The sequence below is a fragment of the Sturnira hondurensis genome, unplaced genomic scaffold, assembly GCF_014824575.4.
Source record: "Sturnira hondurensis isolate 20B ecotype Veracruz unplaced genomic scaffold, ASM1482457v3 Scaffold0025598, whole genome shotgun sequence".
Lineage (NCBI taxonomy): Eukaryota > Metazoa > Chordata > Mammalia > Chiroptera > Phyllostomidae > Sturnira > Sturnira hondurensis.
In genome coordinates this window covers 290,660-318,292 of record NW_028098229.1, presented here as the reverse complement: position 1 = coordinate 318,292, position 27,633 = coordinate 290,660, and the positions used below count along the sequence as shown (strand labels likewise).

At 38.7% G+C, this 27,633-nt stretch overlaps 1 protein-coding gene and 1 pseudogene across 4 annotated transcripts in view; one reads left to right on the top strand and one right to left on the bottom strand.

The window, feature by feature from the left end:
* Window positions 1-27,633, top strand: part of NRP1 (neuropilin 1) — a 215,660-nt gene that overhangs the window by 37,319 nt on the left and 150,708 nt on the right. The window lies entirely within an intron of this gene.
* LOC118982711 (C1GALT1-specific chaperone 1-like) overlaps window positions 1-27,633 on the bottom strand; it is a 41,766-nt pseudogene that overhangs the window by 7,015 nt on the left and 7,118 nt on the right.

The following is a 27,633-nucleotide window of genomic DNA, read 5'->3' as shown; positions in this document are numbered from 1 at the left end:
GCCACACCTGCCTGCTGTATCCACACTGCAGGGTAAGCATGATCATCTGATCCCAGACAGAAGTCAGGAGTAACATGCTTTATAATTATAGTCCTATGCCAACTGGAGACTAAAGTGTCATCACCAGATAGCTCCATGTTGCAGAAAATGTGCTGGGACAGGACTGTGCCTTAGCTCCCACGAATGGCCCCAGAAGGTAATATTTATAGACTGTTTACAAGTTGCACACATATGGCATTCTGAAGAGGTCTGTAACTTTTATTCGCTGTCATCCAGTTTATTTGTTTTATGAAAACCCCATTTCCAAGGTCAGCCTTGTTCTGCCTCCCTCCCTAATATTCAGGCAGAAGGAAAAGTTCTTGATGCAATCTCAGGACATAGGAGCTAAACAAACCAATCAAATGTAATGTTCAAATGTTGTGTTCCCCTGACACACTGTTCATCCCATCCCAACTGCAGGGGTAACCCAAGTGAGAAAGGGATGGCATCTCTGTTCTGTTTGAATGATGCAACATTCATGTTCTGTTGAGTGGACATGTCTTCCTGCTTCAGACTTGGTTCAAATACACAGAGGGAAGATCAGGGCAGCCACACTGGAAAAGACTGTGGTCAGCAGGGGAGGCCAGGTCAGGCTGTGGGCTCACCCTGCTATGGGATGCTCTGGCCTCAGTTGACCCAGACCAGCAGGTAGGGGCACTTCTGAAATCCTCTCCTGGCCCCATCCAAAGTGGAGCATCAGAGCTCCCACCTGAGGCGGTGACAGACTTGAACCTGGGATTAGTTCTCTTCAACACAGAGGCACTTTTTTCTGGACATTGACATACTTTACTTGATGATCCTGCTTTCAGGTAGACACACAAAGTGTATAGAGATTTTATTGCTGTTAGGACAGTGAAATGAGGGGGAAGTTTTCTTGTTTTCTTGTCCTTTTGAAAGTTATTGTAAAGTGACATGATTTGGTTATTGGGAGCATTTCCGACAGGTTTGAAAATCCAGCCAAAATGAACACAGGGTGTCACCATGGCAGCAAAGAAAGGAAAGGGACAGGCTACACCTGGAGGACTGTGAAGGTTCTAGATGTCGTGGAAGTCAAGCAAAGTCTTTTCTCTCGATTTGATAGGAAATAGGAGACAGCAAGAAGGTCAGAGCATAGCTTTTTCAGGTGGATTTTCCAAGTTACATAGGTGATCTTTTCCCTTTTCACCGATTCTCTTTGGGGCAGTAGAGAGCATTTAATTACTCAGGTTCATATATGAAAAACTGGGAGGCCCGGTGAGTCCCCTAAATTTCCACAGTTGCTCTCAAGGCAACCAGGATCTCTTTCTCTCAAGGATACTCAATCAAGCACATGCCTCCAAGCCTGCAGCATTTTTTAAAAAAACATCTATACTTTTCCTGCCTCAGATATCCCAAACTAAGATCCTGAGGATAGTGCTCAGATAAGAATCAGAGACAATTCTATGAGCAGAATGGACTGAGACCCCCCTGTCGCAGCACTCAGCCCTCAGACCCTTAGGATTCTGTGCTAGGCCAGGGCTGCAAGTCTAAGGAGCATGAGGAAGGGTTGTCCTGAGGGAGGAGGAGCACAGCTCGGTTTGGGGGGCTGCAGCTTTGTCTTAACCTTCAGAAAAAGTGTAGCATGATCCACAGATCCTTAACTTCAGGTCAGGAAGACCCAGAGCCAGCTTCTTCTTCTGTGACCTTGGGCAATAAAACCTAATTAAGCCTCATTTCTATCAATTACAAAGTGGACCTAAAAATAGTACCTTGTGGGGTTATTGGAGTATAAATTGAGACTATGCAGGGAAAGTGCATAGTAAAGTCCCTGGCACAGGTAAATGCTCATGAAGAGCAGGCAGTAGCACTAATAATAGCAGTGGTAGCACTTTGATTAGTGGGAAGAATGTGGAATTTATATGTTCAGGCAACATTTCAGTCAAGGACTATAATAATAACAGCAACAATTCATATGGTGCCTATTGGTGCCTGGTGGTGTGTGTATATATAATCTTTAATCCTCACAAGCATACTGCAAAATATTATCTCCATTTTACAAGAGGAAATGAAGTATGGAAAGGATAAAAGATCTGCCTAAGACTATAGGACTCAAAGTGGCAGAAAGAAGAGTTGAAGCCAGGTCCCTGTGATTCCCAGCCAGATCCTCAACTATGGGACCTGTGTCCCTGACCAGGAAAACGAGACCCCAGAGTTCCTGTCTGCATAACTGGCACTATTGTGGTTATTTCCTGAGCAGCAAATGGAAAGCACTTCGGATCTTGGAGATTAGGCACTCACATAGGTTGGCCCTTTGGCATCCAGGTTGAAAATTTCTGCAGCATTTCTTGGCAACGAGGGCCTGTGAAGAGTGGACCAAGGTCTGCACAGAAGGGTGGGGCTGGCTGTGTATGGGCAGTGATCTCAGGTCCAGTGAGGCAGAGGCCTGCCTTCACCCCTGATGTCTGGGCAGGAGAGACCCGTTCACCCAGGGTAGAAATAAGCTAATGTGACTTTCACATGCTGCTCCTGGCCCGCCCATGCTGACAACAGACTCTCTTGCAAGTTCCCTTCACCAGTTTTAAAACTATTTCCTGGAAGTCCCAATATCTTGAAAACCTGCTCGACCCCATAAAAACATGTATTTTAATGCCTGACAAAATGAATAAGATTAATGGGATAACTGAATTTCACATGTGAATTGAAGTTGATAAGCATATTATTAACAGTAAAATGCCGTTCTCATTTTCTGAGCATAATGTGATTTCTAGGAAGTTTTTCTTAGAGCAGCATTCAAGAATCCTAATTTTTGTGGCCTGGAGGCCACATCCCATTTGACTGCAGGATCCCAGGAAATCACCAGAAATTGCACTTTTGTTTTTCCTTTCTTTCCCTGTGCCCTCAGGGCCTGCATAATTTAGGGAAGTTAATCCCACCTTTAAACCTAACAAGGAATACTTTGACTACATGGGGTGTAAGGTAAGAAGTAAAATTTGCAGAAACCCAGCAATAATCCAGAATCTTTATTTATATTTCATCTAGATCTAAAAAAACTGAGAAATTAATAGCAATGGCCTTAAGAACATCCTTAGAGAAAAATGTTAACCCATGGGTTACAAATGAAATATTTGCCCTTTGAAAGTGTTCTTTTAATAAGATACACAGACTGGCTGGAACTAGATTTTTCATACATTATACCCATCACTCCAGACAGCAGTGTTTAATGTTTAATTGGTATTACAAATTGTATGGACTTACAATTTGTGATTTATAATCAATTTGTAGCATATTTGAAGTTGTGCTGAATGAAAGATTTTCTTTGTTTATGTTGGATTATTAGGACTAAAATAGTAATCCTATCTGGACTCTGGCGGCCTGGTGCCTTCCAGGGAACTCAATGACTTGCCTAAAGTAACCTCATTTTGCAGCCCTTCCCACCCCTCCAGCTCTAGATTAAGAAGGGGACATTGTGCTACCCCAGGGACAGTTATTTCTCCAGATCATCCCTCCACAGCTTTCCTGTCTGCATCCAGGCTGACCAAGGGAACCAGAAACATCTCATTAAAGAACAAGCTGGTTCTGAGATTTCCAGATAGTTCAGGCTGGCTTGGGTGTTTTTCTCTCAGTCAGTATTAAGAAAAAAAGAGAGCCTTTTATCATAAGTCCACTTAAAGTAACCAAAAGGAAAATGAGACTAAAGAGTTCCAGAACAATCAAAATTACTAGTGAGATCAGTGAACCAGGAGACAGCCTGCCTTCAAATAGATCTTCCTGTCTGGCACTGGGTTCCTGTCCTGAGGACAGGGCTGAAAGAAAAGAAATCTGTTTCTCAGACTTAAAGGAATATACTCCTTTTTGAAAGAAAAACATTCCCATGGACCTTTGGTGTTCAAAATTATTCCTATTACAATTTTACTTATTATATAGCTACCAAAAATTATTTACACCTTTTTTATGCTTTGTGTTTCCATAGAATAAATAAAACAATGCAAATATACACATTAATCCAGACACAACTACAAAACCAAAACACTCTAATAACAACATCAATTCATTGTGATGAATGATGGCATTTGATAGAAACAAAATTCCAGTTATTAGGTAACATAATCACAGTACAATGTGTTTGCAGTTTTATACTTTACTTGTGATTAACTTGATTTTCTTGAGTGTCAGCATGATGGACAACTCTTTTAGCCATTGTCACTGTTTGCTGGTTTCACATTTTTTTAATTATTTAATTGTTTGTAGCCACTAGTGGCTTAAATTAATGATAGGTTAATTTAATGTTGTATTCCAAAAATATCATGTTGAAAAACCTCCCTTTTAAGGAAAAGTTTTTCACTGCCTATTTATGTCTAGAGTTGCTAATAGTGAACTCCTGCTTATTAGCTTCCCAATGACTAGACCATGGTGCCAGCCACCAGCATGCCAGTTCTTTAGATTCAGGCGATGATTCACCTCTGCTACTCTTTGTGTGTGTTTGAGTGACTGGGAAACATCTGTCCACATACGTAGCCACACTTTCATATGGTCTTCACCTGGCATTCACTTAACCAGAAACACAAGAACATGTGTGGCTATTTTGGTCACATTGCTGTTCTTTAAAGGCTAATTATCAAAATAAAAAAAACAAATTTAAAATTCTTTGGTAACTGTGTGACATCGAAGAATGACCAGCTTGAGAAACATTGCCCACATCTGATGTGTTAGACTAATGTGTTAGAGAGGCTATCAGTGTGGGCAGAGGCACTGGGCTAAGATCAGAAGTCATGATGAAAGCAGAGCACAAGTCCACTGCTTATGAACCTTAGCAATCTCAGGCAGTCCTCTTGGGTTGTAGACAAAGGAAGTAATGTCCGATGGAGTTTGATTGAAACCTCCACCCTCCTGATTCCTTGGCCAAGGCTGTATTCATCCCTGCTGCCTGCTTCAGCCCGTGGTTCACTTGGGCAGTTTAGCAGATTGGTAGCATGGCACTCAGGAAGTGGTACTTGTTCCATGTTATTGTTATTGCTCAGATACAAATTGGAGATTAGCTCTCTCACAGCTTCACTTATATAGGGTAAACCTTCAGGAATTTACAAGAATGGCATAACACTTCTTTTCCTCCCCATTAATTTTCAAATACTTTTTCTTCTGGATCCTTGTATCTGCCAGCACCGTTACTAGAAATGGGTTTTGAAGCATTATTATGTAAAAAAATATCAAGCCCCAGAAAGAGGAGTGATTACACATTGGTAGGAAGTCAGATGCCACATTCGACTTTTTCTTACATTTTCGCATGCCAAGGGCTTAGCCCCCAAACTAACACTCAACAAAGCATTGAGAAATGTCGGAATCTCATCACTACATAAAACTGCACCTATACATACAAATCAATAAGTGATCAACATCTTATACTGATAGAAACACATTAATTTTAATTTGAGCTTGCAGACCCCACTTTGATTTTATATAAAGAAGTTTGACTTAGCTGAACTTGCTCACACATAGTATTTTCCAAAGGCAACATAAAATAAAGAATACATTTCGTTGTCATTAGCAAGTTCTTTGTCTTCTGAAGAAAAAGCATTATCCATGCTGCAACTCTGATAGATAAATGAATGTACATTGTGGATGGCTGAGTGAAATTTATCCATTCACATGGGGATGCAAACACTGGTAAGTCCACAGTACGGTAGTAGTGTCACATCTTCATTATAAGAATCAGATATTTTGAGGAATTTTTGTGGATTTTGAGTGTGTGTGTACTGTTAGCAATGCCAAGCATTCTTCCTTCAAAAAATAATAAATATATTTTCTGTTTCTTTCCCTTGGTGGATGTTGAGTGAGTATAATTTAACAGAGGAAGCACTGAATTTGAAAGAGGGAACCCAGGGTCCAGTCCTGACTGGACTTAGTAAGTGATATGACCTGTAGCAGTCCACATCACTTACTAAGGCCTCTGTTTCATTACCTGGAACATTTTGAGGACAGAGAAACTGCCCTCCAAATTTCCTCTGTCATTCTTGTTCATGGTGGTTTTCCTTGTTTCCAGCACAATGAAATGCATTGTATGTGATTAAATACACCATCATCATTGTAAAAATGCAATAGTCCAAACAGGTTGTAAAATTCTAAGGAAGCATGCTGTTTCTGTTTTCCTCTGCACTGGATGCCAAAATAGCTACTGAAGATGTTAGAATTATTATTTATTGGTCCAAGCCCATTTCAGGGAAGGAAATGCCTGGAAAAAGTTCCGGTCCAGATTAATATGTTAAAGTTAAGTTTTATAAATGTTTCTTATTATGTCTAAAAAGAAATAGTCTGCATGCTATGAAATAAAAATAGATTGTTATTTAAGTATATGTGCAAATGTACATTTAAATAAACTGAAGAAAAGGAGAAGAAATGGTTAAAATTGAAATAAGGCAGATTGGAAACGTCCTAAATTTTCTTTAAAGTAGTAGTTATGGAATGCAGGAATAACTTATTCAGGAAGCTCTAGAATTTCTTTCCTTGCTGGGTTTAAAAAGCAGGACAGACAGACATCTTCTCATCAGCTTTAACTGGATTAGGTTGTACACATGAACTCAACAACCTTGGTCAAGCCCTTCAATGTGATGACTTCCACTCAAATGCTCAGATGACTGTTGAAGATCGGTGTCCAAGTCAGCAGAGTGGCACATAGAAAACTTACTTTCTGCTTTTATCTGTAATGAAGCATTAACCAAGTGCATTATAATACTAGGAATGCATAAATTTTTAGTGAAGATTTTAAAAATCACTTTGCTTAAAGTTCAACTGTATGCTAGAAATATCAGTGCCCACAGTTGTAGATTTCTGTTTTTCCAGAAAAATTAGGAAAATATTAAATATATGAGAAGGTTTGCTTTCTGAACTGATAAAAGCAGAAAACATGTTTAAGAAATCTGTGGAAAAGAACTAGATAGGGAATCTGAAGGCCTGCATATTTTGATGCTAAAACACTACAATTTTTGGCAACTCCATCTCTCCATCTTAGTTTCTATATTATTAAAAAGAAAGAGAGAGAGAGAGGCAAGATGGTGGAGGAGTAAATGGAAGCCACACTAACCCCCTCCCAGGACCAATCTGGAATTACAACTAAATTGTGGAGAAATCATCCAGAATAAACAACTGGATGATAGCAAGATAGAAGCCTTATAACCTTGGACAGACAGAAGAATCAGCTTCAGTACCAACTGACTAGTAAGCAGCGCAGTGGAGACTTGAGAAAGCTGGCTGGGCGCCCACAGGTGGCAGCACTGGAGGGATAATTAAGCAGCCGGCTGGATCTCCCAGAGAAGAATGGAGGTCTAAACCCTAAGCCAGGATCCCCAGCCTGGAGCACCAGAGCCTAAAAAGTACACAAAAAACCAATAGCAAAAAACTGTCTGCCAGGACAGCTGGAGATGCAAAGAGTTGTTTAAAGGGCCAATGCACAAAATTTTATTTGTAGCCACTTACCTGGAGCTCCAGCAAAGGCAGGGGCAGAGTGGGCTAGAGATGCCTGAGAAGAGACTGTGGACAGAATCATTAGGGAGAGAGCTGAGAGAACAGACACCTGGAACACAGTGCTGATGAGCCATTCTACTCAGGCAGACAACTTCCCTCCAAGCAGCAGCAGCCTGAAGAGGAAAATATAGCACCAACCCCAAGAGGGATTCTGCCCACCCTAAAGGGCTTAAGCCTCACTGCTGAGTGCAGAGTGACTAGATTAACAATTAATAGAGATAGCCACACACAGTAGATCCCTGGCAGTCTTGGAGCAGGCTGCCTAAGATCAGACAAATTCAACATCTGACATCACCAGAGGTGAATCCAGAAAGAAAAAACAGTGGTAAATACTACAGGCTACTGAGATGAAGTCAGCTGTGGTCTTCTCTGGGATTAGCGAAATTTTCTTTCCTATATAGCTTTTTTAAAAATATATTTTATTGATTATGCCATTACAGTTGTCCCATTCCCTCCCCTTACCTCCCATCCACCCTGTACACCCCTCTCCCACCATTCCCCCCTTTGCGTTCATGTCCATGTGTCACAAGTTCTTTAGATTGTGTATTTCCCATAGTATTCCTGCCCTCCCCATCTATTTTCTACTTACCGTCTATGCTACTTATTCTCTGTACATTCTCCCCCCTTCTTCTCCTCCCACTCCCCTGTTGCTAACTGTCCATGTGATCTCCATTTCTGTGTTTCCACTTCCGATCTAGCTGTCCTCTTAGTTTGCTTTTGCTTTAGGTGTGGTTGTTAATAACTGTGAGTGTGCTGTCCTTTCACTATTCATATTTTTATCTTCTTTTTCTTAGATAAGTCCCTTTAACATTTCATATAATAAGCTTTTTAACATTCATTTCCTGTCCAGCGAGTTTGTGCCTATTAAGTCACAAGAATATATACTATAGTTTACTTCTCTCCTTTCTTCCAATAGTCTTCATATCCTTATACCTTTATTAATACTGGTACATTTGCTGTTGATAGTGGGATTGCAGGGGGCAGATATTTTTGTAAATGTGGGTTTGTTCCCTGTGGTTTGTGGTTTTCTTCTGTTCACACGTGAACAGCAGCATACAAGATGTGCTGATCAGAGTGCCTCTCAGTCAACCAGCTGGAGGGAAGGACCCACCAGAACAACCCAACAACAGTAAAAACCCAAGTACATCCAGAAAACCAACACAGATGGCATAAAGAGAATCCCAAGAGCATCAAGTTAAAGAGATGAAGGAGTCTGCACCACTGAAACTCACAGGTCTCTTACCATAGAAGTTCACACCACAAAGACAGGGAGTCAAAGCAGATTAATTTAAGAAGCCAAAGGAAACAACAGGAAGAGTCTCAAAAGCAATGGGAAGACAAAGAAACAATCCCCAAATGAAAGGAAAAGAGGAATCCTCAGAAAGAATGCTAAATGAAATAGAGGCAAGCCAACTATCAGATATTGAGTTCAAAACAATGGTTGTAAGGAACCTCAATGAGCTCACAGAGAATTACCAAAAATGACAGGAAAACTGTCAGGAACTTACAGCAAACTATATCAACATGAAAAAGGAAATAGAAACCATCAAGAGCCCAGAGGAAATGAAGAATACAACTTCTGAATTGAAAAACACAGTAGAAGGAATCAAAAGCAGGCTCAATGAAGCAGAGGCTCAAATCAGTGAGCTGAAGGACAAGTTAGAAAAAAACACCCAGAAAGAGCAAAAAAAAAAAAGGAAAAAACACTCAGAAAGAATGAAGAGGCATTAAGGGAACTGCAGGAAACATGAAACATAGTAATGTCCTTATAATAAGGATACCAAAAGGAGAAAGGGAGAGCAAGGGATAGGACACCTATTTTTAAAAGTACTGATGGAAAACTTCCCTAATTTGATGAGAGAAAAAGTTACACAAATCCAGGAAACACAGAGAGTCCCAATCAAGAGGAACCCAAGGAGGCCCACTTCAACACACATCATAATTAAAATGGCAAAATTCCAAGACAAAGAGAGAATCTTAAAGGCAGCAAGGGAGAAACAGGAAGTAACATACAAGGGAGCCCCAATAAGATTAGCTTCTTACTTCTCAATGGAAACACTCCAAGCAAGAAGAGAATGGCAAAAAAATACCCCAAATAATGAAAAGCAAAGGCCTGCAACCAAGATGACTTTATCCAGCAAGGTTCTCAATTAAAATGGAAAGTGAAATAAGGACTTTCCCAGACTAAAGAAAGCTCAAAGAATACACCTCCACCAAACCAGCACTGCAAGAGATGCTACAGGGACTGCTTTAAGAAAAGGAAGAAAAACAGTGACAGAGAGACAAACACAGGTATGAAGGAAGTAAAATATCAATGAATAATATCTATGAGTAAAAGCTTTAAATGTAAATGGATTAAATGTTCCAATCAAAAGACATAGGGTAGCTGAATGGATAGGAAAACATAACCTGCACATATGCTGCCTACAAGAGATCCACCTCATAATAAAAGACCTACACAGACTGGATAGGGAAAACATATTTTAAGCAAATGGACAGGAAAAATAAAAACAAGAATAGCAATACACACAACACGCAAAACGGGCTTCAAAACAAAGGCCATAAAAAGAGGCACAGAAGGACATATCATAGTACTCCAGGGAAGAGTCCATGAAGAAGACACAAACATTATAAACATGTATGCACCCAACATAGGAACACCCAAGTATTACAGAAAATCTCAGAGGATTTCAAGAAAGATATAGACAGCAACACACTTATACTAGGGGGGTTTAACACCCACTGTCAAAAATGGATAGATCTTCCAAACAAAATATCAACAAGGATGTTGCAGCATTGAATAATGCCCTAGACCGAATGGACTAAACTGATATATATATATATATATATATATATATATATATATATATAACCTTAACTGATATATATACATATTAACTGATATATATATATATCAGTTAAACTGATATATATATATATTAACTTATATATGTACATATTAACTTAACTGATATATATATATATATAATGTATATTTTGTTTATCCCAAATAAACAAAATACACATTCTTTTCAAATGCACATGGAACATTTTCAAAGATAGACTACATGATAGGACACAAAAAAGCCCCAACAAATTCAAAAAAAATAAAATCATATCAAGCAGTTTTTTTGATCACAAGGGCCTGAAACTAGAAACAAACATCAAGGAAAAAACTTAACAACACTAAAAAATCCATAGAGATTGAATGGCACACTATTAAACAATGAATGGGTTAATAATGAAATCAAGTAAGAAATCAAAAAGTTTCTAGAAACAAATGAAAATGAATTCACAACAGTCAAAAACTTATGGAACACAGTAAAGCAATCCTGAGAGTGAGTTCATAGTGATACAGCTGTACCTAAAAAATATAGAAACATTTCAAATAAGCAATCTATGAGAACTGGAGGAACAACAACAAAGACAGCCCTGAGCAAGAAGAAAGAAAGAAAGAATGAAGATCAGAGCACAATTAAATGACATAGAGACTAAAAGAACAATTTTAAGGATCAATAAATCCAGGAGTAGGTTCTTTGAAAAGATAAACAAAATCAACAAACCTTTAAGCAGTCTCATCAATAAAAAAGAGAGAGAACTCAAATAAACAAAATCAGAAATGAAAGAGGAGAGATTACAACTGATAACACAGAAATACAAATAATTGTAAGAAATTACCATGAACAATTATATGCCAAGAAATTTGAAAACCTGGGTGAAATGGACAAATTTCTAGAAAAATATAACCTTCCAAAACTGAATGAAGAAGAAGCAGAAAGCCTGAGCAGACCAATAATAGCTGACAAAATTGAAGCAGTAACCAAAAAACTCCACACACAAAAGCCCTGGACCTAATGGTTTCACAGGAGAAGTCTACAAAGCATTTAAGGAAGAGCTATCCTTCTCAGACTATTCCAAAAAATCAAAGAAGACTCCCAAACTCTTTATATGAAGCCAGCATCATCCTAATTCCAAAACTGGATAAAGACACAACAAAGAAAGAAAAGTACAGGCCAATATCCTTGATGAACATAGACACTAAAATCCTCAACAAAAAATTGGCAAACTGCATCCAGCAATATATTAAAAAGATCATACACCAAGATCAAGTGGGATTCATCCCAGGAATGCAAACATGGTACAATATTTACAAATCAGTAAATGTATTACATCACATAAACAAAAGCAAAGACAAAAATCACATGATCATATCAATGAAAAAGCATTTGATAAGGTACAGCACCCATTTATAATAAAAAACACTCAGCAAAGTGGGAGAACAGGGAGCATACCTCAAAATAATAAAGGCCAGATACGAGAAACCTACAGCCAACATCATACCCAATAGGGAAAAACTAAAAGCTTCCCTACTAAGATCTGGAACAATACAAGGGTGTCTGCTTTCACCACTTCTATTCAACATAGTATTGGAAGTCCTACTCATAGTAATCAGACAAGAAAAAGAAATAAATGGCATCCAAATTGGAAAGGAGGAAGCAAAACTGTCATTGTTTGCAGATGACATGATAGTGTTCATGAAAGTCCTATAGACTCACCAAAAAAACTACTTATCCTAATAAGTAAATTTGGCAAAATAGCAGGAAACAAAAGCAATGTTAAGAAATAGAAGGCATTTTTGTACACCAAAAGTGAAATATCAGAAAGAGAAATCAGGAAGAAAAATCCTATTTGCTATAGGAGCATGAAAAATAAAGAACATAGTAATAAACCTAACTAAGGAGGTAAAAACCTATTCTCAGGCAACTGCACAACACTGATGAAGGAAATTAAATAAGACACAAACAAATGAAAGCGTGTGCTATGTTCACTGATTGTAATAATTAACATTATCAAAATGTCTGTACTGCCCAAAGCAACTTATAGATTTAGCGCAATCCCTATTAAAATACCAATGACATATTTCACAGATATAGAACAAACATTTCAAAAATTTACATGGAACCATAATAGCCACAGCCATTTTGAGAAAGAAGAACAAAGCAGGAGGGGTGACAATGCCTGATTTCAAACTATATTACAAGGCCACAGTAGTCAAGGCAATCTGGAACTGGCACAGGGGCAGACACATAGATCAATGGAAAAGAATAGAGAGCCCAGAAATAAACCCAAGTCTCAATGGTCAATTAATATTTGACAAAGGGGGCAGAAGCATAAAATGGAATTAAAGTAGCTCTTCAACAAATGGTGTTGGGAGATGTGGACAGCTATATGCAAAAAAAAAGAAACTTGACCATCAACTTACACCATACACAAAAATAAATTCAAGGTAGATAAAAGACTTAAATATAGGTTGTGACACCATAAAACTCTTAGAGGAGAATGAAGGCAGGAAAATCTTGGGTATTTCAAGCAGCAATATTTTTACCAATATGTCTCCCAGAGCAAGGGACATAAAGGAAAGAATAAACAAATGGGACCTCATCAAATTAAAAAGCTTCTGCATGGCTAAAGAAAACAGCATCAAAATGAAAAGAGAACCAACTATATGGGAAAACATATTTGCCAATGATACTTTGGACAAGAGTCCAATCTCCAAAATATATAAGGAACTCACATGAATCTACTCCAGGAAGACAAACAACCCAATTAAAAAAATGGGTGAAGGATCTGAACAGATACTTTTCCAAGGAGGACATATAGAGCACCCAGAGACATATGAAAGGATGCTCAGCATCACTAGCCATCAGAGAGATGCAAATTAAAACCACAAGGAAATACCACTTCATAACAGTCAGAATAATTATAACCAAATTATATACAGCCATTATAACCAAATTAACAATCAACACGTGCTGGCGAGGTTGTGGAGAAAAGAGAACCCTAGTGCACTATTGGTGGGAATGCAGACTGATGCAGCTACTGTGGAAAACAATATGGGATTTTCTCAGAAAACTAAGAATGGAAATGGAACTGCCTTTTAACCCAGCAATTCCACTGTTGGGATTATACCCTAAGAGCCCTGAAACACCAATCCAAAAGAACCTATGCACCCCAATGTTCATAGCAGTACAATTTACAATAGCCAAGCATTGGAAGCAACCTAAGTGCCCATCAGTAAATGAGTGGATCAAAAAACTATGGTACATTTACACGATGGAATACTACGCAGCAGAAAGAAAGGGAGAGCTCCTACTCTTTACGACAGCATGGATGGAACTGGAGAGCATTATGCTAAGGGAACCAGGAGGTGAAAGACAAATACCATGTGATCTCATGTGTAAGTGGAACCTAATCAACAAAACAAACAAGCAAGCAAAAATATAACCAAAGACATTGAAATTAAGAACAAACTGACAAAGGGACCAGAGGGGAGGTGGGAAGGGATAATGGGGAGGGGGAGGAAAGTGTTGTCACGAACATGTACAAAGGACACATGGACAAAGTCAAAGGGGTTTAGGATTAAGGGTGAGAGGTGGGTATGGCTGTGTTGGCAAGGAAGTGGTGAGGGGAAATGGTGACAGCTATACTTGAAAAAATTAGCACAATAAAAAATTATTTTAAAAGTAGATCGGACATATATGCTATTGTGTGTATATATGATATACAGTTATAATATATAACTCTTCTAAATTTTGTCCCCACTTAATTGATTCTCTGCTTCCAAGAAACACATTGTCACCCATGTTTTAAATGCTGATTATAAACGATTTTGCAAGGTCTTTGGCTTTTCGTAGAATTCATGCCAACACTCTCTCTTTAGAGAGCACATTTTGTACCCTACTAAATTTTTTACTGCTTTCTAGGTTTCTAGAGCACAGTTCTTCTGTTTGGTGACACACTATGGTTGCTGTTGTTCATGGATTTCTGGAAAATTCCTGTCTCCAGATGACAGTGGCTTTCTTTTTTCTTGCCCTCAAGCAACACATGACGGAAGAAATATGTGTATGTTTCTGCTCTTGAAAGGCAGAGCTGCCTCAATCATAAAATTCTTAACTCTCTCCTTTAATCCAAATGCAATGAATCACAAAATGTGAACTATGGGCTGCACAGCAGTGGCATTGTGGGAGTTAAATTAATGTTGAGAACCAGATTGCATTAGTTATGCCTGGGATCTTAATTTATGCCAACGAAAATGTCAGGCCAGCCCACCAAGATGCCTGATTCTTATTGCCCAGATATTAGCTGAAAATTTGAACTTAGCAGTTTTATGGCTTTGTTTGTATCTAAAAAGCAGGCAGATTTTAAAAGCCTTGAGTAAAAGTTGTTTTTGGTGGACACCTACGGCATGACTATAAGAGTACCCAATCATTTTTCTCCTCCTGGAAGTGCTATTGGCAAAACAGGGTTTGTTATTTAATTCATAATCTGCCATGTGCTAAACTCTATAGTGGCAAAGTGCACACAGAGCCAGAGGAAAGAGATCAAGAAAGCGTTAAAAATGTCAGGCCTCAAGACCATGTTTAAATTATTAGGTGTGATGCCATCTCGTATTTAACAATGGCCCGGCGCACCTTGAGGCCACACTTTCTCCCCACTTGATCTACTTTGATGGGTTATTGCAGTCTGTACTGAAATTGAATTTCAGCTTGTTTCAATAGCATTTTGCAGTAAATAGGAGTGACTCTGGTATCTCATTTGTGAATCGTGATGTAATAATCAGAGGTAATTGAAGCATGCACAGCCTACTGAGACTTATGACATGTTTTTAAACAAGTATTGACTGATAGAAAACTAATTTGACAAAAACTGGAAATTGGACTCCTCTGAGAAGGCATGCACAGAATACAGGGTCTGTGGCAATTGAACCAAGTTTGACTTAAAAAAATGGTTTGTTCAAGTTTCTTTACCTTCCCTGAAGGAGTTTGGGTACAAGTTACTGACAGGCAAGGTTGCAACCCCAAAACTAGAGCTAACCATCTGATGACTGCAGTTAATCATTTGTCAGTCCTGTGGTTTGGATTAACCAAACCATCCCTTTTTGTAAAGGAATGCACAAAGTCAACTACAAATACAATGTTTTGTGTAAATTAACACAAATGGAGAATCTTTTTATTTTGTAAATTAATCTTCCCTGGACAGATAAGATGTAAACTTCTGTATTTATGCTCACGCTTATGTGAATAAATGTACATATCGACATATTCCATGTACATACTGACATATTACATACATCCTTACTTGCAAAGTGCCTGTTGGACTTATATTCTATTTTAACACAAGTTGCATACTAAAAAGAAAAAAACACAAGAACAAAACCTGTAATTTTCCTCTATAAGCTTATAAAAGACAGAGATTGTTGGAACAGGGCATGCTGTCCTCCTTGGCTCTGGATTTAAAGCCCAGCAAAAAACATTTGTGGATAAGAATTTGAAATTCAAATGATGGAAAAAAGTCTAAGGTATTGGCTTCCACAGATACTGACCTTAAGCAGACATGGCTGTGAGTTTTCTGTTCACGCACTGAAAAAAGAAAGAATGGATTGTGTACAGTGCCCGCAGATTGGTGGGAAGATGAAGCCTGAGAAACCTCTGATGCATGTCCTATAATTAGAGTAAGTGGGAGATGGTGATGGTGCAAGGAGGGAACATATGGGGAGAAAGTAATTCATAGCTTCATTAGGCAAAACAGCCATTTGCACATGTTTCTAACACACACTGGTGTCAGTTGTATTGAGACTTTGTGGAACAATTTTTTTTAAAAGATAATGAATTGCAGCTCTTCAACATACAATTCGAAAAGTCTAGATGTCATTCTTCTCCAACACTACCAGGGACTGCAGAAAAGTAGAGATCTAAACATTTAATTTTTTTCTTTTTTAAATGTTATTTACTTATTTTTAGAGAGAAGGGAAGAGAGGGAGAGAAACAGCAATGTGTGGTTGCACCCACTACTGGGGACTTGGCCTGCATCAGTCATGTGCCCTGACTGGAAATCGACCTGGTGACCCTTTGGTTTGCAGGCCAGCACTCAATCCACTGAGCCACACCAGCCAGGGCTAAATATTTTATTTTTCTAAATAGAAATCTTGGAGACATCCACCTGTGGAAACTGAAACAGATCGGATTGACATAAGCACCCTGGGATTCTAGACATAACACTCTATCGCTACTAGGAGTTAGGTACCTAAATCCCAGAGTGCCTAGATGAGACTATGCTCCTAAGTGTTTGGTGTACCCTTTTGAAGACATATTGTTGTCATGATTGTTATTTTAATCAGGTTTAATGTACTTGGAACAAAAACAGAATATCAGTGCCTCAAGTTTTCCCCAAAGTGATTTATGTGATATTTAGGAAAATACTTCTGAAAGTGTAAGATGTTTTCTTTTAGAACTATTTATTCAGAAACTTAGAACTCTTCATTTAAATGTTGTTAAAACATGAATATAATGGGACTACCTGGATAATGTGATGTTTGTTCTAGTTTTTTTCTTGTTCATTCATTTTTTCAATAAGCATGGACTTATTTCCAAGAAAACAGTTTTGTTTTTCTTTCTTAGAAAAATCCAAGATGAATATTTTTCTACCTAAAAAAAATATAAGCTTATCAGGGAAATAAGTAAAGATGGCAACACCTAAAAATAATTCCAATGCAATAATGGGCAAATTTATAATTATTTGATTCACACTGATTAAGGATTTAATAAATTCAAGTGGAAAAACATTTACAGGTGATTAAATAATAAATATAAATATAAATGAAGCTTCATAGAACAAACAAACCTTGAATTGGGCTTTGGAAAAATGGAATTTGGATTGGCAAAAATATGAAAAGAGGAACTTCTAGGAAAGAGATTTGTTCATAACAATTCTGTCCAATTAAACTCAGTTGTCCCTGACCTTCAGAAGAGCTACTGCTATCCCATGAATGGTTCCTGGACAGAGACTTGGAGCTGAGACCACAGGACTAACCAAGGAATGGCTCTATCAAGTATTTTTCTTAAAATGAAAACACTGCAGCTCATCCCTGGACATGTATTTGACCTCCAAATTACTATTTTTAATTTCCTTTTTACCCTGCAATTTATCTACTAGACATGATCTTTTGTCTGTTTTTTCTTTTTCTAAGGCCAAGACCGAAATTCACTTCAACTAGATTTAAACACTGTGCTAAAAACTCCAGGTTAGAGTAAAAAAGAAACACACCATGTTGCTTGTGGTCCCAGTAGAGCCTGGGCATACACCTACCTTGAGTATTTCTGAAGCTGTGACTGAGCAGATATGCAGGGAGAAGGGGAAAAGTGTGGCTGTGGCCAACATGCAGCTACAGAAATATTCTCCAGTATCTTCAACTGGTACAACTTTTGTTCTTTTACCTTCACTTAACATTCATGATGGTGATCCACTTCCTAGTCATTAGCTCTGAGGCCCAGACCAAAGTCTGAAGAGTTGGCATGAAATTACAAAACAGTGAGGAGGGTGGGAATAAGATAAATTCAACATAGAAATTTAACAGTTACAAAAACAGAAATGTCCTCTGTCCAGAATTTGGAGTTCTTGACTGGCATGGCTGGTTTGTAAAAGAAACATCAGCAGAACAAATTAAATTTTTTCTTTGGCATCAGAAAGCCAACCCTCAAAAGAGATGTAGAAAATGCTTATGTTAAATTGTGACCTAAACATTTCTTTTCCTCTCTGTCTCCATCCCTGAACAGACCTGGACCAGCCTTTTCTCTGTCCTGCCCCTCTCTTCATTTTGTGTGTCTGTGGTCCACTCTTCACTTCCATGACAAGACCCTAGCTCTACATTGCCTAATTCCATATCTGTAAGAAGGTCAAGAGCTGGATATGTGGGCATGGAGGTAGGAGGAAGGTACAGAAGATTTGGAAGAGCAGAGAACAAAAGCCTAGTCATCACCTTGCCCTGTGTGGAACAGACACTTCCAGGTCCCCAAAACACAGTTAGAGAGCCTTTGAAAGGCATGCAGTTTCTTCAAAGGGCTCACCATCTCTGTAACTACTAAAATAATGATGTCCCCACAACCTTCAAACAAGTAGAGAAGTGGTTTCTCTACTTATTTGTGTTTTGCCTGTTTTGTGTGTGTCAGTCTAATAAATGACTTCTTTAAATTTTTGTCTTCTTACAACAAAAACATTAAAAATGTTAGGTCTGTAAGGATTATCCATGGACACCTGAAAGGGGAATTAAATGGGTAGAACCTACATAAAATACTAGAGAAATATTTATCGAGGAAACAAGTCAAAGGCAGAGTAAGAGAGACAAGTTAGTCCCCACAGAGTCAGAGATGGGGTGAGTTCCCTGGGTGGTCCATTTCTTTTTCCTGTAAATTTTTGAGACAGGCAAAGTAATCCCTTGGTGGCCATTTTACTTTTTTATGTTTTTAAAAATTTATTTATTTTAGTTGTTGCTTAAGTAGAGTTTTCTGTCTTTTATTCGCATCACAACTCAGCCCTCAGGGCTCCCCACCTCCGTCCAATTTCCACTCCCCTTAGTTTTTGTCCGTGTCTCCTTTATGCTTGTTCCTATAAACCCTTCTTCCCCTTTTTCCCTGAAAATCCCCACCCCCTCCCCTCTGGTCACTGTCAGCCTGTTCCCTATTTCAGTGTCTTTGGTTATATTTTGCTTGCTTGTTTGTTTTGTTGTTTAAGATCTTGTTAAAGGTGAGATGATATGGTATTTGTCTTTCACCACCTGGCTTATTTCACTCAGAATAATGCTTTCCAGTTCCATCCATGATGTTGCAAAGGGTAGGAGCTCCTCCTTCCTTTCTGCTGCATAGAATTCCATTCTATAAATGTACTATAGTTTTGGGGTCCATTCATTTACTGATGGGCACCTAGGTTGCTTCCAGCACTTGGCTATTGTAAATTGTGCTGCTATGAACATTGGGGTGCATAAGTCCTTTTTGATTGGTGTTTCAGGGTTCTTAGGATATAATCCTAGCAATGGAATTCCTGGGTCAAAAGGCAGATCTGTTTTTAGTTTTCTTTTAGAAAATTCCATACTGTTTTCCATAGTGGTTGTACCAGTCTGCAATCCCACCAACAGTGAACTAGGATCCCCTTTTCTCCATAACCTCTCCAACACTTGTTTATTGCTTTGTTTATGATGGCCATTCTGACCAGTGTAAAGTGGTATCTCATTGTGGTTTTACCTTGCATCTCTCTGATGGCTAGCGATGTTGAGCATCTATCTTTTCATGTGTCTCTGGATCCTCTGTATGTCCTTGTATAAGTCTCTGTTCAAGTCCTTTGCCCACTTTTTTTTAAAGATTTTATTTATTTATTTTTTAGAGCGAAAGGGAAGGAGAGAGCGAGAGAAATATCAACGTATGGTTGCCTCTGGTGTGTCCCCTGTCGGGAACAGGCCTGCAACCCAGGCATGTGCCCTGACTGGGAATCGAACCGATATCTTGCGGTTCACAGGCCCACGCTCAATCCACTGAGCTACACCAGCCAGGGCTCCTTTGCCCACTTTTTAATTGGGTTTCCTGTCTTCTTAGAGTGGAGTCATGTAAGTTCCTTGTATATTTTGGATATTAAACCCTTGTCTGAGTTATCATTGGCAAATATGTTTTCCCACACAGTTCATTCTCTTTTTATTTTAATACTGTTTTCTTTAGCTGTGCAGAAGCTTTTTATTTTGATGAGATCCCATTTGTTTATTTTTTCCTTTGTCTCCCTTGCTCTAGGGAACATATCAGTAAAAATGTTGCTACGTGAAATATCTGATATTTTCCTGCCAATGTTCTCCTCTAGGACTTTAATGGTGTCACTGCTTATACTTAAGTCTTTTATTCACATTGAATTTATTTTGGTGTATGGTGTAAGTTAGTGCTTGAATTTCATTTTTTTGCAAGTAGCGGTTCAGTTCTCCCAACACCATTTATTGAAGAGGCTATTTTTACTCCACTTTATGTTGCTGCCCCTTTGTTGAACATTAATTCACCATAGAGACTTGGGTTTATTTCTGGGCTCTCTGTTCTGTTCCATTGGTCTATGTGCCCATTTTTATGCCAGTACCAGGGTGTTTTGATCACAGTGGCCTTGTAATATAGTTTGGTATCAGGTATTGTGATCCCTCCTACTTTGCTCTTCTCAAAATTGCAGCTACTAATCAGGGATGTTCATGGTTCCATATAAATTTTTGAAATGTTTGTTTTATGTCTGTGAAGTATGCCATTGGTACTTTAACAGGTATTGCACTGAATCTGTAAATTGCTTTTGGTAGTATGGACATTTTGATGATGTTAATTCTTCCAATCCATGAACATGGTATATGTTTCCATTTTTCTGTGTCTTCCTTGATTCCTTTCTTCAGTGTTGTGTGGTTTTCTGCATAAAGGTCTTTTACCTCCTTGGGTAGGTTTATTCTTAGGTATTTTATTTTTGTTTTTGCTATATCAAATTAAAATTTTTTTCTTGATTTCTGCTTCTCCTGTTTCATTGTTGGTATACCAAAAATACCTTTGATTTCTGGATATTGACTTTGTATCCTGCTGTGCTTCCAAATTCATTTATTAGGTCAAGCAGTTTTGGGGTAAAGTCTATAGGATGTTCCATGTACTCTATCATGTCATCTGCAAACAGTGACAGTTTTGTTTCCTCCTTTCTGATTTGGATGCCTTTTATTTCCTTTTCTTGTCTGATTGCTGTGGCTAAAACTTCCAATACTATCGTAAATAGAAGTGGTGAAAGTGAACAGCCTTGTCTTGTTCCTGATCTTAGTAGAAAAGATTTTAGTTTTTGCCTGTGGAGTATGATGTTGGGTGTAGGTCTCTCATATATGGCCTTTATTATATTGAGGAATGCTCCCTGTATTCCCACTTTGCTGAGTGTTTTTGTCATAAATGGGTGCTGTACATTGTCAAATGCTTTTTCCGCATCTATTGATATGATCATGTGATTTTTGTGTTTGCTTTTGTTTACGTGATTTATTACATTTACTGATTTGCAAATATTAAACCATCCTTGCATCCCTGGGATGAATCCCACTTGGTCATGGTGTATGATCTTTTTAATGTATTGTTGGATGCAGTTTGCCAACATTTTGTTGAGGATTTTAGTGTCTATGTTCATCAGTGATATTGGCCTGAAGTTTTTTTTTCTTTGTTGTATCTATATCTGGTTTTGGGATTAGGATGATGCTGCCCTCATAGAGTTTGGGAGTCTTCCATCATTTTCGGTTTTTTCGAGTAGTCTGTGGAGGATAGGGGTTAGCTCTTCCTTAAATGCTATGTAGAATTCTCCTGTGAAACCATCAGGTCCAGGGCTTTTGTGTGTTGGGAGTTTTTTGAGTACTGCTTCGATTGCATCAGTTGTTATTGGTCTGTTCAGGTTTTCTGCTTCTTCACTGAGTTTTGGAAGATTATACTTTTCTAGAAATTTGTCCATTTCACCTAAGTTTTCAAATTTCTTGGCATACAGTACTTCATAGTAATTTCTTACAATCCTTTGTATTTCTGTGGTGTAAGTTGTAATCTCTTCTCTTTCATTTCTGATTGTGTTTATTTGTGTCCTCTCTCTTCTTTTCTTGATGAGCCTACTTAAAGGCTTGTTGCTTTTATCTTTTCAAAGAACCAGCTCCTGGGTTCATTGATCCTTAGAATTGTGCTTTTAGTCTCAAAGTCATTTAACTCTGCTCTGATCTTGGTTATTTCCTTCTTTCTACTTGCCCAGGGCTGTCTTTGTTGTTGTTCCTCAAGTTCCTGTAGGTGTAGGGTTACGTTGCCTGTCTGAAATGTTTCTATCTCTTTCAGGTAAGCCTGCATTGCTATGAGCTTCCATCTCAGGACTGCCTTCACTGTGTCCCATAAATTTTGAGTAGTTGTGAGTTTATTTTTGTTTGTTTCCAGAAACTTAATTCCTTCTCCAATTTCATTCTTGAATTCATTGTTTAACAGCATGCTATTCAGTCTCCGTGATTTTGAGTGTTTTGGGTTTTTTCCCTTGGGGTCAGTTTCTACTTTCAGTCCCTTGTGGCCAGAGAAAATGCTTGGTATGCTTTCAGTTTTGTTGAATTTGTTGAGGCTTGTTATGTGTCCTATCATGTGGTCTATCTTTGAAAATGTTTTATATGCATTTGAAAATAATGTGTATTTATTTTGGGGGGATGAAGGGCTCTCTCTATATATATATCAGTTAATTCCATTTCATCTAGGGCATTGTCCAATGCCACAATACCTTCATTGATATTTTGTTTGGAAGATCTGTCCATTTTTGACAGTGGAGTATTAAAGTCTCCTACTATAATTGTGTTGTTGTCAATATCTTTCTTGAAGTCCTCTAAGATTTTCTTTATATATTTTTGTGCTTCTACACTTGGTGCATATATATTTACAATGTTTATGTCTTCTTGGTGTATTGTTTTCTTGAGTGTTATGAAGTGACCTTCTGGGTCTCTCTTTATGGCCCTTGTTTTGAAGTCTATTTTGTCTGATATGAGTGTTGCTACCCCGGCTTTCCTGTCTGTTTGCTGGGAAAATTTATTTCCAGCCCTTCACTTTTCATCTGTGTAGGTCTTTCATCCTGAGGTGGGTCTCTTGTAGGCAGTGTATGTGTGAGTCATGCTTTGTTATCCATTCAGGTATTCTATGTCTTTTGTTTGGGGCATTTAATCCATTTATGTTTAAGGTTATTATTGATAGGTACTTATTCATTGCCATTTTTGTACCTGTGTTCTTCTCTGTCTCTCTCTTTCCCTTCCTTTCCTTAAAGTAGTCCTTTTAGTATCTCTTGCAGAGCTGGTTTGGTGGAGGCATATTCTTTTAGGCTTGTTTTGTCTTGGAAGTTCTTTATTTGGCCATCTTGATTGAGAGCCTTTCTGGGTACAGTAGCCTTGGTTGCAGGCCTCTGGTTCTCATTACTTGGCATATTTCTTGCCGTTCTCTTGTTTGGAGTGTTTCCATTGAGAAGTCAGCACCTAACCTTATTGGCCCCCCCTTTTATGTTTCTCCCTGTTTCTCCCTTGCTGCCTTTAAGATTCTCTCTTTGTCTTGGAATTTTGCCATTTTAATGATGATGTGTCTTGACTTGGGCCTCCTTGGGTTCCTCTTGATTGGGACTCTCTGTGTTTCCTGGATTTGTGTGAGTTTTTCTCTCATCAAATTAGGGAAATTTTCCATCATTACTTTTTCAAATAGGTTTTCTTTCCCTTGCTCTTCTTCTTCTCCTTATGGTATCCCTATTATTTGGATATTATTGTGTTTCATATTGTCTTGCATTTCTCTTAATCTCTCTTCATTCTTTCTGAGCCGCTTTTCTTTTCTTTTCTTTTTTGCTCTTTCTGGGTGTTTTCTTTTCTACTTTGTTCTCCAACTCACTGATCCGATCTTCCGCTTCATTGATCCTGCTTTTGATTCCTTCCACTGTGTTCTTCAGTTCAGAAACTGTATTCTTCATTTCCTCTTGGCCCTTGTTGATATTTTCAATTTCCTTTTTCATGTTGATATACATTGCAGTGAATTCACTGTAGTTCCCCTGTAGTTTCTGGTAGCTCATTGTGAGCCCTTTGAACTTGCTTATAACCAGTGCTTTGAATTCAATATCTGATAGCTGACTTGCCTCTATTTCATCTAACATTCTTTCTAAGGCTTCCCCCTTTCCTTTCATTTGGTTATTGTTTCTTTATCTTCTCATTTTTTGTGAGACTCTTCTTATTAGCTTCAGCTTGTTAAATTGATTTGTTTAGGCCCGCTGGGTTTATGGTGTGAGTTTCTGTGTTAGAATCCCTGGAGATTTAGTCGTGTGGTCTCCCTGATGTCCCAAGCTCGCTTATCTAGGGCTGTCCTTTTAGTTGGGTTTGTGCTTGTCTTTGAGTTTTGATCATTTTGGGTCTTTCTTTTGTGGGACCTTCCCACCAGTTGGTTAACTGATGGTCACTCTGTCCAACACCTCCTGTAGTTTGTTGTGCTGGTTAGGGCAGGATGTGTTGAAGGTAGTTCTTGCGTGTGTACAAGCTTTTTAGGATTTTTCCTTGCTCTTGTTCAGTTGTTTGTTCTGGGTAATTCATGCACTATTTAGTTACATTTCCAGATAGGTTGTAGATTGAGGTTTATGTGGTTTCCACGCTCTCCTTCACCTTCTTCTGTTGTTATTTGTTGGTGGTTCCTTTGGTGTTGGCTTTCCTCTTCCAGTGGGTATCCTGGTGTTCACCACTTTTATTCTCTCTTTTTTGTGATCATTTGGAGGGGAAGGCAAAATGGTTTATGACAGCAGGAGAGTATTCTATGATATTTACAGTAGCAGCCAGTAGAGTAGAGATAGAAGATCCTTTGGCTATGTATAGTGTTAACCATGATATTCAACCCAACTAGCCACTTTTAAGAAAGGATGGAAAGAAGATAAGACTCTTGTTGGGGAGGGAAGGATTGTGAGTTGGATCCAGATAGCAGTGAGGTTGTGGGAGATCAGATTCTGAGGTAAGGTGAGAGTAAAGGTTAGTAAATAGGTGTAGTGTGTGAGAGAATAGAGTTAACCACTACAGTAAAAGAGTTCAGGAAACTGTGAAGTGGGCTAAGATCTGGGAGGGGTGATGTGAAGTATTTACAATTGTATGGAACAGCTATTATTTACAGTAATATTAGAGCAACAATCATATGACAGAATCTATGTGATCTGGATAACATGAATGGGGTATAGGACTTTGAGTAGTGTGCTAAAGGAACACAAGTCATGTGAAGGATAGTAAATTAGCAATACACTGTGGAAGAGAGAACAGGGGAAACCTGTCAAATGATACAATATAATGAGCCAAGCTTAGGAGACTATACAGAAAGAAGAGGTTTACAAAAATCCTATTAAAATAAATGATGTATGAATAATGAAAAAATAATAGTACAAATATGCAGTAGCTTGTAGGATCTCTGTAATAGCAATGTGAAATTTGTCTCGCTGTCTCAACTGTTAGGATGCCCCCTTTTTGAGTCCAAATCTGGTCCTTTCACAGTTCCAAGTTTTTTGTTTCACTTGTGGGTATTTAAAAAAAAAAGGCAGAAGTAAGCAAGAAGAAATAAAATTGTAAAGAGAGGTAGGAGGAATAAAACAAGAAAGAAAGAGAGGAAAATGGTACTGAAAGATGAAACGATAATAAAAATTAAAAAAAAAGATTACTTAAAACAAAACAACAACAACAACAAAAAACACCTCTTGGCTTCAAACTGGCCAAACCGGTTTTTCTGGTCTTTCTGGCTGCAGCAGGCTGAGGGGCGATTAGTGTGACCTTTCTCCTTTCCTGATGTGTACTCAGCTAGTCTTGGGAGCACTCTCTCAAGAGGTAGTCTGGAGCCTCCCCCAGAGCCCCACGCAGAGGATCCAGGTCTTCTTTAGAGCACTCTTTCCCCAGGGCTCATCACTGTGGGCTGGGGTACTGGAGCGCGCACCCAGCCAGGCTGCCTCTTTACAGCGGGTTTGGGCGCAAACCCTTCCCAGCGCTATGGGGGAATGCAGGGCCTTCCACAGAACCTTGGGATTGCTGGCTGGGTGGGGGGTAGGCCAAGCGGCTGTTGCAGGATAATTCCCCAAACAGTTTTTCTTTTTGAGAAATTCCTCCTATTCAAGCCTGTTGCTCAGTACAGCCCACTTCTCCAGCCCGACAGGTGACTATCAGGGTCAGTGCATGTCACTTCAGGGTTCTCAACTCTCCCAAGCCAGGGACCACAGACTCCCAGGGTGATCATGGCTTTTGTGTGTTTGCCTCTTTGTCCCTATTCCCCTCTCTGCAGCTTCAAGCAACAAGGTCTCTCCTGGTGCTTCTCAAACCCTGCTTGGCCAGGGAGGGAGATAGCAGTTGACCTGGTTTTCTCCCAAGGATTCTGTGGCAGTCCCACGACTCCCCAAAAGACTCAGCGCCCAGCGCCAGGCTCCGGGTGCCTGTCCTGGGGCTACAGCCGCACCTCCATGCTGGTCCCTGGGACCTTATTGTCCTGGAGTAGTCTCTTTACCTTCTGGTTTTTCAGTGTCCACTGCAATTTCTGGTTTCTCTTCTTTTTAATATATGCTTGGGTACTGTTGGCTGTGTGCTCTGTTTCTCTGTAGGTTGGCCAGTTTTTTCTCTTGTGTGTAGGGGGAAGTGGAATCTGTTCCCTCCTACTTGGTCGCCATCTTCAAACTCTTGGCAACCATTTTAAATTAGAAATTTAGTGATCATCATTAAGACCTTTTTCATTTTCTCCTAAAAATGAGATGTAATAAACAGTCTGTCTTTCATCATAATACACAGAAACTTCTAGTTCTTCTAACTGGATTTGAAATATTTTTCCAGCTCCTTAAGTGTTATAGGGTTCAGTTTTCTCATCTATAAAATGCAATATCAGCCTATTTCCCCTTATGTCTCTCCCCTCTGTAAAACTTTGCTAGTTCTATTGATGGTGGTCAGCTTAACATTAACTAGTTAGTAAACCCAGAGCATTCCATAATCTTGCTCTCAGAGAGACAAACTAGAAGCACCTGTGCCAGATGCATTTCTAGCCTGGGTTGAGCCCCTTGGAGCAAGTATGTACACAGGCTTGGGTAATGTCATTATACCTGCTTAGCCCAAGACAGTTACTAGCATAGCATTTTAAAGCACTGATTCAAATTAAACTCCTAACACTTACTAAGGCAAAGGAGGATTTAGGTTGCCAGATTCATCTTCATCTTCTTTAATTTATGTCATCATTTCCAAAGTTGACTTCATCCCAGAGTACTTTTCTTATTTCTGACCTGTGACTGGTATAAACAGAGTGGTTTTTGAAATGGCATTCAGACCATACTTGTAATGAACACTGGTTCCCACTCATATCTAATAAAAGGGTTATAATTAATGAGAAGGACATATCTTGGGTTACACCAAGTTAAATCAAGGTTTCATACCTGTGGAACTTCTCAGATCCTTTAATATACTGACATAAGTTGTGAATATTTACAATGAATGTTATATGAAGCATTCCCAAATGATCTGGGGGAAAAAAGAAAGCATGTTTTCTCTTGAGGTGTTTCTAGGGAACACATATTAGGACCAATTCTCTACTATCTCTGCTTCCTACTGAAAAAAAAAGTAGGGGGAGAAAGTGCACCAGACTGAAAAGTAATAAAAACAATAATAATATGATCTAGGTAATGTGCTGTTACTAAAGGAAAAAGCACTCAGAATTCATGAGATATCTTAAATATGGGATATTTTAAAAGTAATACAATGATTTCAACAACCTATGATGTTTTAAA